The sequence below is a fragment of the Phalacrocorax aristotelis genome, chromosome W (genome assembly GCF_949628215.1).
Source record: "Phalacrocorax aristotelis chromosome W, bGulAri2.1, whole genome shotgun sequence".
NCBI classification, from domain to species: domain Eukaryota; kingdom Metazoa; phylum Chordata; class Aves; order Suliformes; family Phalacrocoracidae; genus Phalacrocorax; species Phalacrocorax aristotelis.
Window position 1 is genome coordinate 26,287,653 of NC_134310.1, and position 16,874 is coordinate 26,304,526.

Sequence of the window (16,874 nt, forward strand, 5' to 3'; positions counted from 1 at the left end):
ATACAGACTAGAAGGTGCTGATGAATCTACTCATCCTTGATGCCAAAGCAGAAGTATACCTATAAAATTAAATAATCAAAACCCTCCCATGAGCACCACTGTCCACTGAAGTGCCCTCAGTACATAGATTAAAAAAGTAACTCAAAGCAACTCGCTAGTTAAGCAAGCTCCCAATCAGCCTACTAGTTCAAAGCCACAAGTCTGAACAAAAGATCTGGGGTTCTTTTGTTCCTCCCTCCCCTCCTCTCCCCCCCCGCCCCCGCCTCGGAAAGCATTAGCGATGTATGTCCATAATAAATCATATGAGATGTGAAGACAATGACTCACTTCATTATCTTTAAAGCATGAGAACAGAATACTCTACTGAGACAAAAGTCCCTAGGAAATGCTGATATCAGCTGAACTTTGCTCTCTGGTAGCAGTCTCAGCAAGCAAGGAACAATAAAATGATTCTGACAAACTACTGCAGAAACAGTACCGCAGAGGTTGCATGATTTTAGTCTGAATTTCTGTGTTATACACAGGCATTTTATATAGTCACATGGCCAGTTATAGAGTCACAAAAAAGCTCCCTTTAAGGAGTAGGCCTGCAAATTCAACCCAAAGCCTCAAAACTAAATACAGCTCAGGGTCAAGGAACAAACCTGCCAGCAAAACAAGTTCTGATGGCCAGAGAAAAGTAACCTCTCAGGACAAGGCAGTTGTTTCTGTTGATAAATCATAGTGGTTAGTTCAGTACATTCCAAAACCAACACTTCTGCTATAAGTAATAAAAACCTGCAAAATCTTCTTAACTTGATATGCTGCCAAAACAGGAAATTCCTAATTTAATTCAACCAGAGCCCTCTCTGCCTACAAGCCACATCGCTTTTTTCCTGATGCAGCCTGAGTCCTTATAGTGGACAGGGGTGTTTTATGTGCTCTGTTGGGCAGAATAATGGCCACGGGTGACCGGAACTAATTTCTCCTAGAATGATCAAAAATCCTGGCTCTAATCCAGGAAATAAGTGCAGCTGATGAAAGCTCAGAAACATAACCACAATTCTGTATGCACACATGCCGTGTAGCCATTCCCGAGAGGCAGCGCTGCTGGCGAGGCATTCTCTGCCAGGACTCCTGGAGAATTATTTGCCAGAGCCTAGACCAAAAGCTTGGATTTATCATTCCTGATGCACTGCCTATGACTTCCAAAGTTACCTGAGGAGGAATATTCAGCAGTAAAACTTAAGTTCCATTAAACGGTTGTGTGGCAGAGGAAGCTCCAGAATTGGATTTTCTTTTCATTATCCCACCACCCGAAATCCACATTTGAATGCCTGAATGACCTGTGTAGGCATGAGGAAAACCGCAGGTAGTGAGGCTTTGCAATTAAAGATTAGACACACGGATCATAAAGAATCTGTCTTGACTGTGCAATTAGCATAAGCAAATACCATCAATACAGGTTGCCAACTAAAACCAGGTATTAATCCATGTCCCCTCTTGAAAGTGTGGTGTTAGGACAGGCTGGGGAATAAGTTCCTGCTGCTGGTGGGCACAACTGCAGAGTTCTGACCCGGTCCAGGGGTGACAGTGCAACCAGCCTGACAGCCCGTGCTCGAGGAGGTGCCCACGAGCGAGTTTGCTTCACAGTACAGCTCACTCTGCTGATGGGACACGATTAAACGGTGATGGCCGAGTGCTTTAAAAAAAAAAATAAAACTAAGAAAAAGTTTTATTTAACAGACCCAGCTTCCATGCATAGAATTTACTGATACCACATTATAATATCACCCTGCAGGCCAGTCAGTTTACGAAGACTGACTAATGCAGTTCACGTCCATGATATAAAATTAAGGCCACGACTGGTTAGACTAAGATAAAGTCGCACAAACAAGCCAGAAAATGCCAATCAATTAACAAACAGCTATTTATTTCCTGGTAATTAAAGTTTTCCTAGTAATAAGTAACACCAACATATGCATTAGCATAATATATCCAGCTCTGGTTGCCTCACTGATTTTAGCTCTGTAACACTCTGGGATGCTTTGCAGCCCAAGTAACTGGAGATCTAAATGTGTCATCAATTCTGCTTGAATTCTAAACAATAAAGTGTTGATTCCTTTGGATTTCCAATTTTGAATAGTGTATTTTTTGTCTTCCTCTCTATCTTTTAGTAGTACTTGCATTCTCCCAGTAGGACACACGATACTGAAGAGATTGACCTGTTTCAGGTCCCAAAGGGGATGTGACTCCAATGAGAGGTGAGTCAGAGCTTATGGTCCCACTGTTCACTTTAGGGGGCCCTGCAGGAGTGCTTCCCTCTGGCACAAATGGATCTGTTTCCACCCGGGCAGAAGTGGCTTGCCCTAGCTCAGCCCTCACATGCAGAACAGCCCAGCACCACTGCTTACGTGACCAGGGAACCTGCATTCCATCTGAGACATACTGGTGCGGTTCATGTCATCCCACTGGTTAAAGGCCCCTGTTTTAAAACGGACTGTACAGAACACCAAGCCTTTAACAGGAGAACACCTCAGTGTTACTTGAAATTGCTAAAGGGCTGCTGCCCAGTATGACAAGCCCATTGCTGTTCTCTTACTTAGTGTGCTATAAGCTAACAATTAAATGTTGAATTTTTGTAGTGTCATGGTTTTAGCTGGGATAGAGTTAATTTTCTTCACTGCAGCGGGCACAGCGCTGTGCTTTGGACTTAGCATGAAAACAAGGTTGAGATAACACACAGATGTTTTGGTTGTTGCTGGGCAGTGCTTGCACTTCTCAAGGATTTTTCCAGCTTCCCAGGCTCTGCCAGGTGCACAAGAACCCGGGATGGGAGGGGGCAGAGCCAAGAGAGCGGGTTCAAACTGGCCAGAGAGATACTCCATATCATGTAATGTTATGCCCAGTACGTTAACTGGGGGGAGCTGGCCGGGGGAGGGAGGCAGCAAACGTGGCTCAGGGACAGGCAGCATTGGTCAGCGGGTGGTGAGCGGTTGTGTCATCGGTGTTTCTGGTTTTTTCCCTTTTCCTTTTCATTATATTATCATTACTGTTGTTATTATCATAATAAATATTATCATTATTATTTTATTCTAATTATTAAACGGTTCTTCTCTCAACCCACAAGTTTTTTTTCTTCCTTTTGCTCTTCCGATTCTCGCCCCCATTCCACAGGGGTGGGGGGAGTGAGCGAGGGGCTGTGTGGTGTATAGTTGCCCACTGGGCCTGAACCATAACATGCAGGTACTATTTCAATCACAAAAACGCTGCTGTCTTGTCTATGCAGACAAAACAGCAGTAGCTCAGGCCCCCTGAGTCACCGCAGCCAATGCCCATGTCCCCTGAAAGAAAACACAACCCTTAAATTTCTACCTTGCAAAAGTTCTGTTGCAGACCTGGTTTAGAAAGCAAATAAATTGTCTTTTGATACATCCTTAAGCCATCAGCTTACAACCCTATTTCTGTATTCAGAAGTTTTAGTTCGCTGTTACATTTAAATTAAAGCATGAGCCACCAATGCAGATAAGCTGGTTTACTGCATTGGGGAAGCTTAGGCCACAGAGACCCAAAACCGAAGGGAGAAAAATATTAAGATTCCTGAGTTGTTACAACTAACAGAACAAGTTCCCTAAAAATAACACTGTTCAACTGCATGAGGAAAACTGACTTAAGAACTTGCTCTAAAAGCCCTTATAAGATCATATACTTTCTCGCTTTACCAAGGAAGGTAGAAGACTATTAGGGCATTCCTCCACTCCCTGTACCTCCATTGCCTGTGCATATATTATTCCGAAGTCATGGTGCACCTCAACATCCAAATAACAGAGCTTTTATTTTTAAATAGTAAACATTTACAAAGTTGTTTTTTTTTTTAATAGTTTATAATGCCACTTGTTTCCACACTCAGTTACTTAACTGCAAAGGTGAAGTTACGGTAAACAAAGTCACTTTTTCCAACTTCAGAAACCATTAAAATGGAGAGTCACTGGCAATAGCTTACATTTACAATGAAACATCAGTCCTAATATTACTTTAATAATTACAAGCATTCGTTTCCATTCAGTGAGAAGAGACTTGAAGACAGAAACAAGAATCATCATGCCTTGTAAAGAGACTTCAAAAGATATGGCAGAGTTTGTACACTCACACATTCATAAACTCAGAAGCATCATGCCACAAGTCTCAAACCCCTAACAGCCTCCCATCCTCACCAGAAGCAGAATTTCATTGTTCAGAAAGAAAAGCTGAATCTACATCATGGCGTTGACTTAAGTTTGTTATCAGATTTAGCTCTTCAAATAAAGCAAAACTCTGACGTGCAGGCATCTTCTAGAGAGCAGGTGAACCCTTTAAAAAATAAAGAAATGTGTAGGTGAACATCTTCTAACTTTTATCAAAAATTAAAATTTTTTTAGTCACATTGGCTTTTTCTTTTTTCCTTTTTTACACAGTACTGTTCTCAAAAGATGTTTTAGAGTATTATCTTAGAGGGTGTTAACTAGAGTGCACAAGCTTAACACAAAGCAGGGGAAAAAGTATTCTTTACTGCTGCCAGGTAGATCCTAAAGCCTGAAGCATCATGATTTCTCAGGAGAGAGACTTTCTCCAGAAGCTTACTGCTCACCCACTTCAAACTATAGTGAATCTTTTCATACACTATATCATACAGGCAGCAGAAGCAGTACCTACATCTACTGCTGAACTTTGGCTAAAACTTGAGCAGTCACATTAGGACTTAATCATAGTTACAGGACAACTAATTACCAAGTCATGTAAGACCACTTTAATGTAAACATGCTACAGAAAACTCAGCACGGCTGGGGGAGGGAGAGACCTTTCCAATACCAATAGTGGGAGGTAATGATATCATCTGAAGGCCATCCTTTATATGCTTGGGGCCATTCTAAATTGGTTTGGGTCATACCTGTCTGACTCCTCACACATGACCACGATATGCCTGACCTTAGGCTGGGTATGCATTTTCCCCAGTTTTGACTCCAGTGCTTTTTGGCATCTCTAAGCTGTTCTTAGGAGGGATTTTTGAAAGACAGGGCTTGGGCTGTTGTTATTACACTGATGATATGTACCTCCTGACAGTTGTAACACCTAAGATACTCAGGATTAGATGACTAGATTTCTGAAGGCACAAATAATGTGAACCTGTGCAAGTAGATATGCTTAGATATCCCACCTATTAAAAAAGCGTTCAGCATGTAAACATATACAAAGTATAATACTAGAAACAGAAAAACCAAACCAGCTGTCAGGCACGCTGCTGGAGAGCCACACATCAGCCAGCCCTTTGATCGGTTGACTGACAGAGAATCCCTGAAGACAAGATCTTGAACTTCATTGTATAATGCATTAAGCTAAAGGATTACCTAAAGCACTTACCTTGAAAATGCAAAACTCTACATGTTTGGGGATAAAAACAGATCAAGACTACATGTTGCTTCACTATTTGCTGCAAACTGGTATGCTTAGCACAGCAATTACACTACCCTTTTCCGCCAGAATTCTGATGTAATTTGACGCTCCACCTTTCTCAAAACTTTGGTGCCCTGCACAGACTCGTGTTTCTACAACACAAGACTCAACAGGGCTTTGATGTTTCAAACTTTCAAACATTTTTAGGTATAGTCATGCCTTCCTCCATAAAGCCCTGGTGTGGGGAATTCTTTTTGTTGACAGAAGTGAAGTTAGTGAAGATTGTGTGATGAATGTATATTTTAATGACACTTTACAAAGTTTCTCTTCAAATTCTGAAATACATCCTTGAAGTACGTAGACACTCAAAGTCTGATAACACAGTAATTCTGTAATGCATTATGGCTTCCATGATGGTGATAAGAGACACTTAAAGGTTCTGCAAGTGCCATAAATATTCAAGCCAACTAATTACTTCATAAAACCTGGGAAATTCCTTAGGCATTATGGTGTTCATATCACCACATTTTCTGTATTTAAGACCATCAGAAATACATGCTCTGGAAACCACAAACCTCTGGCAGTGAAAGCAAACCATTCACATCAAATGTATTAAAAATATATTAAAAACACAGAGCACTACAAAATTGCTGTTGGCTCAAACAATCTTAGAGCCAATTTTGGCATCAGTATCAAAGGACTTACCATTGCTGATGCATGCAAACTAAATTTGTGGCTTCAATAAGGCAGTTACCTCACTGTGAACAGTTGAACCATAAAAGAACAGATCGGAAAATCTGTTTCCATGTATTTGTTTTGGTGGCAATAAATACTTGATCTCAAGACTAATAAGCCACTTTCAATAAAGCACACATCAGACTCTTCATAACTCCCTGCTACTTTTTCGTAAGTGGACACCTGAGTGGTAGGTTTTGCCAAACATTCCAAGATACAGAAAAAACAGGCACTTTCCCCAAGTCTTTGGGGAAACAAAAAAAAAAAAGTAATTCAAACAGTATGTTTACTATGCATTTTACTATTGCTTAATATCATCCTGAAATTTCAAGGATTGGAAGATGACGAGAAGTGTAATTAATGTTGTCTTACTGACAGTTGGTCAAAGTGTTTTTCACACCAAGCTGAGACTACAAAATGCAGTCAGTCAGTAAGCTTAGCCTGTCTTTCTAGTCTAAACAAGGTTACAGCACGCAATGAGGCCTCATGCCCAGGCCAGAACTAGCAAGCAATACACAGAAGTAGTGATTTACGTTACTACCAAAAAACCCCATTATTTTCCTCCTATACACCACAGGCATATGCAAATTCTAGCATGCTACCAGCAGTCACTGCAAGTTATTATGATTTAAGAAGGGACCTGAAGTGCCAAAACTTAAACACATAATCAGATTTGCCACAACATATCGTAAGCCCTTCCCAGCCATTTGCACCTCTGCTTAGATAAGATATGTAGCAAGATCAATGATTATAAAAATAGTTATCAAAACTTCTAGATTTTATTTGCAATAGCAAATTAACAGCTCACTGGACAAACAGAACTGTGCTACAAAGAACCACTACATCAAGCTAAACAATTTACATAGACACCGTTCGCAGCTGGTCTCATTTCCACACACAACCTTCATAAATGATGAGCTTGGAGTACAGATGACTACTGGCAACCAGAAAAGCTTCTATTTTACTTCCTCCCGATTTGTTGCTTGACTATGGAGGTCTTTTACCCACTACTAAATTTTAAAAGAGATTATTTCAGGGACTAGGCTAATAGACAGCGTGACTGCTCCACAGTAAGTATAGCAGAACACTTACAAAGGCTATTAACACATAAAGGAAAAGCGAAATCAAAGAAATGGTATGAAAAAAAAATCAGCTTCAATAATGGCTTATAATAGCTGCAAATTTAAATTGAATAAAACTTGTCCACACCTGTCCACAAATGATTAAGTGTGGCTGCTTTAATTAGAGAAGCATGGTGCAGAGAAACCTGAACCAACCTGTTCACCAGCCAACATGCCACCACTCTCAGCGGAAGGGGCTCACTCTGCTTCAGAGCTCAACGCAGTGATTTCCACTGTTTTCTGCATTGACCTGAGAAAGACCAGAGAAGTTCTCCTACAGCTCACTGAAAATTTAAATGGGGGTGACCTCACCGCAGCACAAGGAAGAAATGAACATGCCCCAGGTGGCATAATTCACCTCACAAGTGAAACAACAGCAAAGACAGAACAAAAAAGAGCAGGTGCAACTAACCGCAAGGAAGGGAACTCCCACAGGGTAAAATACCAAGAATTACCAACGAAATACCATCCTTCTGCAAAGAACCAGGGAAAGATGCTTCTGAAGAGAGTGAACCTCTCCAAACATGTGGATGCTATCAGACCAGATCTCTGGGGAAGAAATTACCCTCAAGGACAAAGAAAAAAGCATCAGGGACTGAATACCACAAAGAGCAGGGAGACCACGTGGAAACTCCAAGAAAAGGGAAACCAGAAAGTGTTATTCAGAAGGGTGCTGACAGTTGAGCAATACAGGAGCCCTTCAAGTCTGTAGGGATCCACAGTACAGAGCCACAAACTAAAAGATGAGCAAAGGGGTGCCTTAGGTAAGCAAAGCCTTGGAGCAGTGCCATGGCATTTGTCACAAGCGGCAGGACGGCCACATGGTAACAGAAGTCCAGGGGCTGAGACCCTGAGGAAAGGAGCCCCAGGAAGGGGTGAAAAAGGTGGTCTCCTAACGGCAAGGAGAAATCAGAGGACAATGTGAGACCCTAAAGGAAGGAAAGGAATAAAGACACCGAGAAGACCAGGGCGGGAAGGCTGTACAGGAGCCAGGGGGCTGTACAGTCAGGAAGGGGGAGCCCCCCAAGGCACTACTGCAGCATGGCCCCCACCAAGGAAAAGGGACCCCATACAGGAGAGCAAGGCAGAGCCCCAGGGACACAGCAATCACACCACCCCGCAGGGATACCCTAGAGGCAGGACAGTAACATAAACACACCACCACCCCAAGCAGACCGCAGCCGCCATCTTATCCACCCCAAGGGCGGGGAGGGGGCGGGGACAGCCGGGGAGGGGCGGGGACAGCCGGGGAGGGGCGGGACAGCAGGGCTGGGCGGGGACCGGCGGGGGGCGGGGACCGGCGGGGGGCGGGGACCGGCGGGGGGCGGGGACCGGCGGGGGGCGGGGACCGGCGGGGGGCGGGGACCGGCGGGGGGCGGGGACCGGCGGGGGGCGGGGACCGGCGGGGGGCGGGGACCGGCGGGGGGCGGGGACCGGCGGGGGGCGGGGACCGGCGGGGGGCGGGGACCGGCGGGGGGCGGGGACCGGCGGGGGGCGGGGACCGGCGGGGGGCGGGGACCGGCGGGGGGCGGGGACCGGCGGGGGCCAGCCCAGGCTCTGGGCGCTCCCGGCCGCCATTTTAGGCGAGCCCCAGGGAGGGGTGGTGCTCTTCTGCGGGAGGCCTTTGCTGCAGCCTCGGGAAATATAAACCGATGTTATGGAAGTAGTGGGTTTTTATAACAACGGAAACAACGTAAAAATAGGGAAATTTATTAACAGAGCTGCTGTCTGGAGGCTCACAGAAGAGCCTGTCAGAGCCTAGAGACACCCGGCAGCTGAGGCAGCCTGGCACTGCCAGGGTGTGAGCGAGTCCCAGGCTTGCTGCTGCTGCTGCTCGGACACCTTCCCACAGCTGCTGCTCACCGCTTTTAAACCAGGAGAGAGTACCCGACTTCAGATGGGCTCCTCAACCCTTCTTACCACCCATGTTGCACTTGCACTGTTAGAAAGCTCTGCAACTGTCTACCCCCTCCTGTAACCTGAAGGTTCTAGCTGATGTTTATTCACGGCCAGTTACAACCATTTGTCCCTGCAGCAACCACTCCAGTAATTCCCTTCACGCTGTTCATTCTCCTGCCTTGTAAGAGTCGTGTTGACGAACGGCTTCCAGTGTTACCCTGTTCGCGGTGAGTTTTTTTCATGTTTCAACATCCCTCAGGTAACAGCATGACTCAACACACCTGTGAAGAGCCTGAAGTAATTTTTGTTGCATCACTGTAAGGTGGTTAAACTGGGAGACCTAGCTTTCCTGTTCTAAAATTCCGCATTATCATGAAATTTCAGACTGATGTGTCTTCATACTGAACTGAAACTCCACAACAGACAATAGATCTATTTCAGCAAAGCGAGATCATTCCTTTAAAAACTGACATACAGTTTAATATGATGATACCATCTACTTGCCATCACATTTTTAAATAACAGTGTTTATGGTGTGAAATGAAATGATGAGACTGCAAATGTACTGTTACAAGATACAGGCATCAAAGCTCTGTGCAGTGTTGTCTGGTGCCCATGACCTCAATTTTGGAGGTCTGAGACCCATCTTAGACCCAAGAATGGGACTGCTTAATTAAAACCTGAATGATACAAAGAAAATACAAAATTTGTAGTAACAGAAAGCTGCCATTGATGTGAATGACAAAATTGTGATATTGTGGCTGGCGTACATAGCAGCATGAGCAAATAACAGGTGCACAAACATCTTTAATGTTTTATGAGGCCTTGAAGGATATTTCCAGACCTGTCAGGCTTGGAGTTTACATGTGAGGATTCCCCATCTGGTGCTGAAAGCAAGGATAAAGAAAAAAAGAAAATGGCAACATTTTTAACATCTCTCTTAATCATTAACCTCCTCGATGGACTCTTCATTTAATGATGCTGACCATTATGTTTTCTTTGATACTCTGCCCTTCGGACTATGGCAGAGGCTGGGCTGTTCCTGGTCATAATGTATACAAGATTAGGAGCCCGTAAATAATGGCCCAGTGTAACAGGACTGCTTGAAGGAGTTTCTGAAATGGGTTTCTGGGCAGATAAACTAGATACCATCAGTCCAACAGTGTTGGGAACTTACTGTACAAGGCCTTGCCAGAAGACACCTCAAGATAGTAAAGATATTTGCATTTTCACTGTGTGACTTTCCACAAGTTCCAGTGTCATTATTCTAGGTACAGAGTATTTCCACACTCTCGTGTGCAAGTAAATGGCCTACTCCTGTGTATGGTTTTGCTGCCGTATTACAAGTTCCTATCCTTTAGGTGAGATCTCCCTGTTCTTCTAGTGTAGAGAAAGGTGCATTATTTTCAGTTATGTCACTCAACTAAGTAAAACTCAAATTACAAGTTGTCTGTGAATGAAAAATAACACCACATGTTTTAAGCCAGTAATATTCTGAATTTTTGGCCAAGGTTGAGTACCTTGACAGGTATACAGGATTTACAGACTTGCAAGGTTATAAGTACGTCACACACTAAATGTACTGCTTTGTACCATGGGTATTATTGCAGAATACTGTGCTACTGACAAAAAGACATTTGTTTCCTGCAGGACAGTGCAGTTCTGCAGTCACTGACTCCTCCTGTGCAGTGGAAATAGGTTCAAATATAGAGGAATGCCCTTGGCTACCAAAAAATTGCTGGCAGCAGACAGAGGGAAAACTGTAGACCAGCAGATCCCTTTAGGGTCTTGCAGAAAAGACTTCTCAGAGCACAGAAAAGCGCTGACCACCATAGCTTCTCCTGCAGATCATCACTTGCACCTCATTTATACAGGAACAATTTAATCTCTTAACCAGTCCCGACAAGCATTCCTTTTATCTTCTGTATTATTTTCTACTCTCGGGGAGGCCTGCCCATTTGCCAGAGCTACAGCTGGCACTCGACACCTGTGGAAAGAGAAGACTTCAGCTGGAGGAGTAGCGCTGACCACAAACATCCCCGAGCCTAGGGCTGTCCTGCTGCATCTTCTACTAAGCTCTAAGTTTTGCTACAGGGGAAAAACTTGTATTTCTCCTTGCACAAAAGCAGCGTGGAAGGATGCACGCACAGAGAGCACTGGAGACGAGACCTATGTTCTCCTCCTCGCTTCTTCCTGCACCTTCAGCAGGCCCCAGCAGGGCAGGCCGAGGCTGGGAGGGCACCGGCTCCACTCCTGGCCGCGTCTGAAGCCCCGAGCCGCCCAGGCGGGGGTCGCGCAGGCGACGCCGCCTGCCACCTTCCTGCACCCTCCAGCGAGCGCCTCTGCGGAGGGCCCCTCAGACCCGCCGATGAAGCAGGCCGGTGCAGGCCCCCCGCACGCCCGCAGAGGCCGCCGGGACACCCCGGCTTCGCTGCCGGGAGCGGGGGAGCGGGTGAGATAGCTCGAGCGGAGGCCGCGGGCCCGGTGGCGGCGCGCAGAGCCCGGGGGTGGCGCGCAGGGCTCCGCAGCGCGCGCCAGGCCGCCGCCGCGCCGCGAGAGAGCCGCCCCCGGCCGGCGCTTGACGGACGGGCAGCCGAGCCAACCGGGCGCGGGACACGTGCGCGCAGCAGCCAACAGGGCTCGGCGGGCGGGGCGGGGGCCTGGCCGGCGGCGCTGCGAGGGGCTCGTTGTGCGCGCTGCGGAGCCGTTAGTCTCCCGCTGCCCAGGCCCTGCCGCGCCGGCGACAGGTGAGGCCGGGCCACCGCGGGCTGCGGAGCGGCGCCCGCCGAGCCCCCGTCGGCTCCCGCGAGGTCGGCGCGGGCAGGAGCGGGCGGCGAGGGCCGCGCCGGCGAGGCCGTGGGCCTGGGCCTGCAGGGGGAGAGCTGGGGCCTGCGGGGGGAGGGGCCAGCCGGCGGAGAGCGCGGGCCCGGGGCGGCCGGGCGGCGGGCCGGGGCTGCGCCCTACGGGCCGGGGCCGCGGCCTGCGGGGCCCTGCCGGGGCGGATGGGGCGCGGGAGGCCGCAGAGCGGCCGAAGGCCTCCGCACTCTTGGGCGAGAAGGCCGTGGGTCTCGCCGCCCGGCGCTGGCGCGGAGGGGGCCGGCCGTGGGCGGCCGGGGCTCTGCCGGGGTCCGCGCGTTACGTCGCAGCCTTTCTTCTTCCGGCGAACGTCCTTGTCTTTCGTATTAATTTTGCTCGTGTCTGTACGGACGCAGCTTTTAAATCTCCCACCTCCGTTAAGACTGGCGCGTCTTTATTGACTGGCAGTCTTTGAGGGTGGGCTTCCTAATGAGGACAATACGCCTTAATACTGATGCTAATTTAGGCCAGCTAGGAGCAGGGTTAAGTAGTGCTGTGCTAAGTGCTTTTGCCCGGAAGAAATCGTGACTAAAGTACCAGTCCACTATTGTTAGTACTTGTGGGAGGCTTTTCAAAGCAGAGCACTCTACCCCTTTCTAGTGATTGGAAGAGGCAGGAACGTATTGGGGGGCGTTCGGTGGGAGGAGGTGGGTGAAAGGAGCGTGGGTAGAAGTAGCCTGGAGGAAGGGCCGCGGGGAGCAGTTGTGTGTGGAAGGGTGTGCTGGCTACCATGGTCTGTAACGCCGGGTACTGGGGTTGGGCAGGGGCTTGTGTCAGACTGGCTGAGAAGGGAAGTGTGTTCTGCTGCATGAAGGACTGGGACTGGGATCCTGTGAGCCACTTAATGAGGCACCTGTGGAAAATAAAGGAGGAAAGAAATGGGAAGGGTAGAGATTCATTCCCTTTATTAATGCTTGTTGACGTTTGATCACTTTCTGTGGTCTCTGTAATTCTGTTCCTTTTTCCTTCTCTGCCCTGAATGTGGGTGTCGATTGCTCATATCACTCAGCTCTTACTTCTTTAGCAGCCTGGTGTTCCCCAGTACTCAGGTTTTAACCACGTTTATTTCTAGATCTGTGGGAACAGAGGTCTCTGACTTGTGTCTCCCTCTTTAAAACTGGGGCGATGCTTACATTCCATAGGCTTGTCGTGGTTTAACCCCAGCCAGCAACTAAGCACCCCACAGCTGCTTGCCTGTATGGTTGATATGATTTGTTAGATTTCTGTTGTCTCTTGGGTTATGTCTGTATTGTGCGATAGATAATAAAGTCTAGATTCCTGAGCTTGTAAGTCTATGCAGCATGACATGTTACTCTGACTGTCCTAGTTTTTGTTCTGAAGCAGTGTAACTGTATAATGATGCAAATGACGCTGTGGCTTCATGATTTAAAGTGTTCAGCAGTCCTAAGTTACGGAACTGTGACCTGTGCTTGCAGTAGGCTCTCCCTTTGGCTTGGTCGGAATATGAACAAGAACATCGTAAGCTGGTGTGGTTGTTAAATATATTGTATAGTGAGTTGTTAGCCTTAGTTATTTAGCCCTGATGCGAGTGGGTTTGCAGCAGCAGATAAATGTGGCTCTACTGCTTTCCTGTGATCCTAGGCAATGCCAGGTTTGTGGGAGCAACAGTAACATAAGCACAGTCTAAATGGAAATGTGGGTATTGTGCATGGCATCTTAACTTAACCATGTCTATTGAATGAGGCTGGTGTCTAGTGCTGACATTATCTTATAATGAAATGTGTTCTGTGCCCCTAATTAAAGCACTCTATTTTCTGTTTGCTGGTTCTTGCATGTTCTGTGACTTTTTTCTTCCTGAAAAAAACCCTCCCTGTCTTGACCTGTCAGAGACATGTCATTTTACTTTCAGAATTTATTTCTTTAAGCTGTTGGGCCAGCCTGCGTTCTTTCCTGATGCCTTTGTCTCTGTCTCGTTTCTTGCTTACTTGTTATGAGCCCTCTGTGAATTGATTACAGTAAAATGTTGTTAGTTGTTGCACTGAGTGCTTGTCTTGTGGATAACCTGCCTGGGAAGGTGGTAGACTTTTTAGCTACAGAAGACTCAAGCTTGCTGTATTTGCAGATTTCAAAAAGATATGTAGAGAAGCTGTCCTTCTTGCAGTTCCAAATACTTCAGAGAAAACATGGAAGGGAGCTGCAAGAGATTCCCACCAATTTAAGCGTTTAGGGAGAGTGACATAGTCCAGCAAACAAGAGGTGTTAAGTTTTGCCTTCTGTTAAAAATTGGTCAGGGCACTTCTTTTTGATGTGCAGCTCTGTGATCTAGGCACCTGCAAGCTTCAAACTGCTGGCCTAAAAGATCCATTTGATTATACAACCTTGTTATATGTAGGTGATGTATGCAAAAACAGATTTTATGCTTCTTTTGGTTTGGTTTTTTTTGGGGGGTAGGTAGGGTGAAAATAAGCAATGCTGAGAAGGCAGAGGCATTCTTCGTGTGTGTGGTTTTGTTGCCTTTTTTTTTTTTAGTATTAGTAGCAGTGGTATAGTAAGTATAAGGTATAATTTTCCTCTCATCCACTGTTTCCATGGCCTCTTTGCAGGAGTGCAGTAGCAAGTTGTGGTGTCTCATCAAGCCTTCGGAGCTGGATTTCCAGCTACTTGTTTTGTGCTGGTGAACGAGTTGGGTGCTGTCTCCTCCTCCTGTTACTTTGCTTGCCTTCCTGTCCACCGAAGTGAAAGTACCAGCTGCTAATCCAAGGATGGATCAATTTGTGGGGCAGCTGTTGTCAGAATATATCTGGAATCCGTAGCTCTTATGTCTACTTCTCAACTACTGCAAGTCTCCTATGTGTAAGAAAGGAGTTACTCCCTCACAGCACAGTCCTTTGTGTGCAGGTGTTCTTTTTTGTAGGTGAAAAAATTGCCAGAGGCAATTGCTGGACAGGCTGACACTGTCTAGAACAAGGAAGAGAATAACTTACTTCTCTTTTTTTTTTTTTGTATCTGTTTATTGTAAACTTGTCCTTTTCAAATTAGCAGTGCAGAAGGTGAGATAGTCTCAGCTGCAAAAAGTTGTCCATCTGTCTCTTCTCTGCTTAAGAACTCTGTCATGTTAACTGTCAGCGTCTTTGATCCGGGGACAAAACAGCTGTGGAAGGTGTTGACGTGAAGCTCTGAGCAGAGCTCTGAACCTGCTCTCTCTGTCAAGGCTAACTATTAACCTTGAAAGACAAGGAAATAGCAAATCTAGCTGCAGATGATTAGTATCTTGGCTGCGCAGTTTCCAACTGGCCCTTGTTTGTATGTATCACGCAGAGATGTTGTGGGGAGGCCCTGATCTTCCCCCTCGCGTTAAAGCAGCAGCGGATGGCAATCATGGCCGGTCGGTATCTGATTTCTGACTGCATCCTAACTATGATTAATTTTGTTCCTGTGAATTGAGTGTAGTTCATCAGTCTGATGGTAAAATGAGGTCATTCCTCTGGAGAATGCTGCTTATTTTTGGCCTCAAATACTTCTGTCTCTGAACGGCAATGCAAGCATTGACAAAAACATTTACCTTGATGATGTCATTATATGGACGTGAATAAAAACAACTAAGAGAAGCGTTTAAAGGCTTTTTAGACAAATCTGATTGTTAAAGAATATGTAAAACTACTTTGTTAAAATATTAAAATTAAGACATTTGAGATTTGTTAAACGGGTAATATGCTATAAAATGTTATATGTTATAAAACAAAAAAGCTTAAAATATGTTGTACTAGAAATCATTGATTTAGCATATGGAAATAAGGTTTGTAGCTGGAGTTTGTGTGTGGTAGAAGATTTTTCGTAATAGCCAGTTCTGGTGTTGAGAGACTCTTATTGTCAGAACTGACAAAAATGTTGGAATCTTAAATTTAGTCAAGGTAAGAAGAAAAAGGGCGCTGTCTTCATTCCAGCTTTGCAAAGGAGGAGAGGAATCAATAACAAAGATGAGATCTGTTAACACTGAAAAATATGAAGGACCAGCAAGCAGAAAGGATTTATTTGGTTGCCAGATTTATAAACAGGATTTATACACTCGTGTGGAAGGAACATACATGTACAAGTTAAGCAACTTGTGTGGTTTAACACTTAAAGTTTCAGTGTAAAAGAATCTTCCTGTCTAAAGCAAAACTTTTTCTTTTGTGTGACCTTCATTAGCACGTTTCAGTAGACCAAGTTGCTTTCATTCTTGGAGTGGGGAGAGGGAGGAGAGTACAAATGCCAAATGAATCCAATGGGATATTGCATTGAAATTTCTCCTGTTTGATGATTTAAAATATTGCGGCTGTGGGTGAGAGGAATTCGGATGAGACAGCTGCATGGGAGAGAATACCAGTCTATTGATTGCTGTGGGATAATAAAAAGAGAAATAGGGTAACAGTACAGTTTGCAGGAAGCAATCTCTGACGCCTTGCTTCCTGCCGTAAGTTTCTCTATGTACCCAAACATCATGCCTCAAAGTTCAGGAAGATGGCTATTCCAAAAAACATAAGATTCCCGCTCGAGAAATAGTAGGTGCTGATCAACCTAAGTGAGCATGACAAGCAAGAAAAGGTGAGATCAGGATTCTTCCTTTGTGTCATGGACTTGGTTTTGGAAACAGCATCAGGCAACTCATCCATTCTTGAACTGAAGAGAGAATTTGTGGATTTTGTGATTTCCTGTCTCCCCTTCGCCCCAGTTGGTTTCTGGTGTTTCGTCAAGATTAAAATCCTCTGCTGTTTGAAGTAATGTTGTATGAATGCAGTGTGAGTCAGATAGCAATGGGTCTTGCACTGCATTGTCATTGACCTGTTACCTGTATGGATGTTCATGGAGAGGTCTGTGCTTGTGGGATGCAGTGTGGAGAGCTGTTGGGGACCT

At 45.7% G+C, this 16,874-nt stretch overlaps 1 protein-coding gene, 1 long non-coding RNA gene and 1 pseudogene across 8 annotated transcripts in view; 1 reads left to right on the forward strand and 2 right to left on the reverse strand.

The window, feature by feature from the left end:
• Window positions 1-1,366: 1,366 nt before the first annotated feature.
• LOC142049756 (interferon alpha/beta receptor 1-like) lies at window positions 1,367-3,318 on the reverse strand (annotated as a pseudogene).
• A 477-nt stretch (window positions 3,319-3,795) lies between these two features.
• On the reverse strand, window positions 3,796-8,483 carry LOC142049373 (uncharacterized). Of its 2 annotated transcripts, none has more exons than XR_012657701.1 (3): window positions 8,431-8,483; window positions 7,422-7,515; window positions 3,796-4,329 (listed from the first exon to the last, which is right to left on the reverse strand). It is a non-coding gene; the product is annotated as an uncharacterized LOC142049373 (long non-coding RNA). The 2 variants fall into 2 exon arrangements; XR_012657702.1 differs by having other exon boundaries at window positions 8,425-8,475.
• Window positions 8,484-11,721: 3,238 nt separating this feature from the next.
• Window positions 11,722-16,874, forward strand: part of ELAVL1 (ELAV like RNA binding protein 1) — a 46,249-nt gene continuing 41,096 nt past the window's right edge. Inside the window, exon 1 of one of the 6 annotated variants that reach the window (XM_075077798.1) lies at window positions 11,722-11,911. The gene's annotated coding sequence lies outside the window, so the exon portion shown is untranslated. The remainder of the gene's footprint in view (window positions 11,912-16,874) is intronic. The other 5 variants (XM_075077794.1, XM_075077795.1, XM_075077793.1 and 2 more) reach the window with 5 other exon arrangements.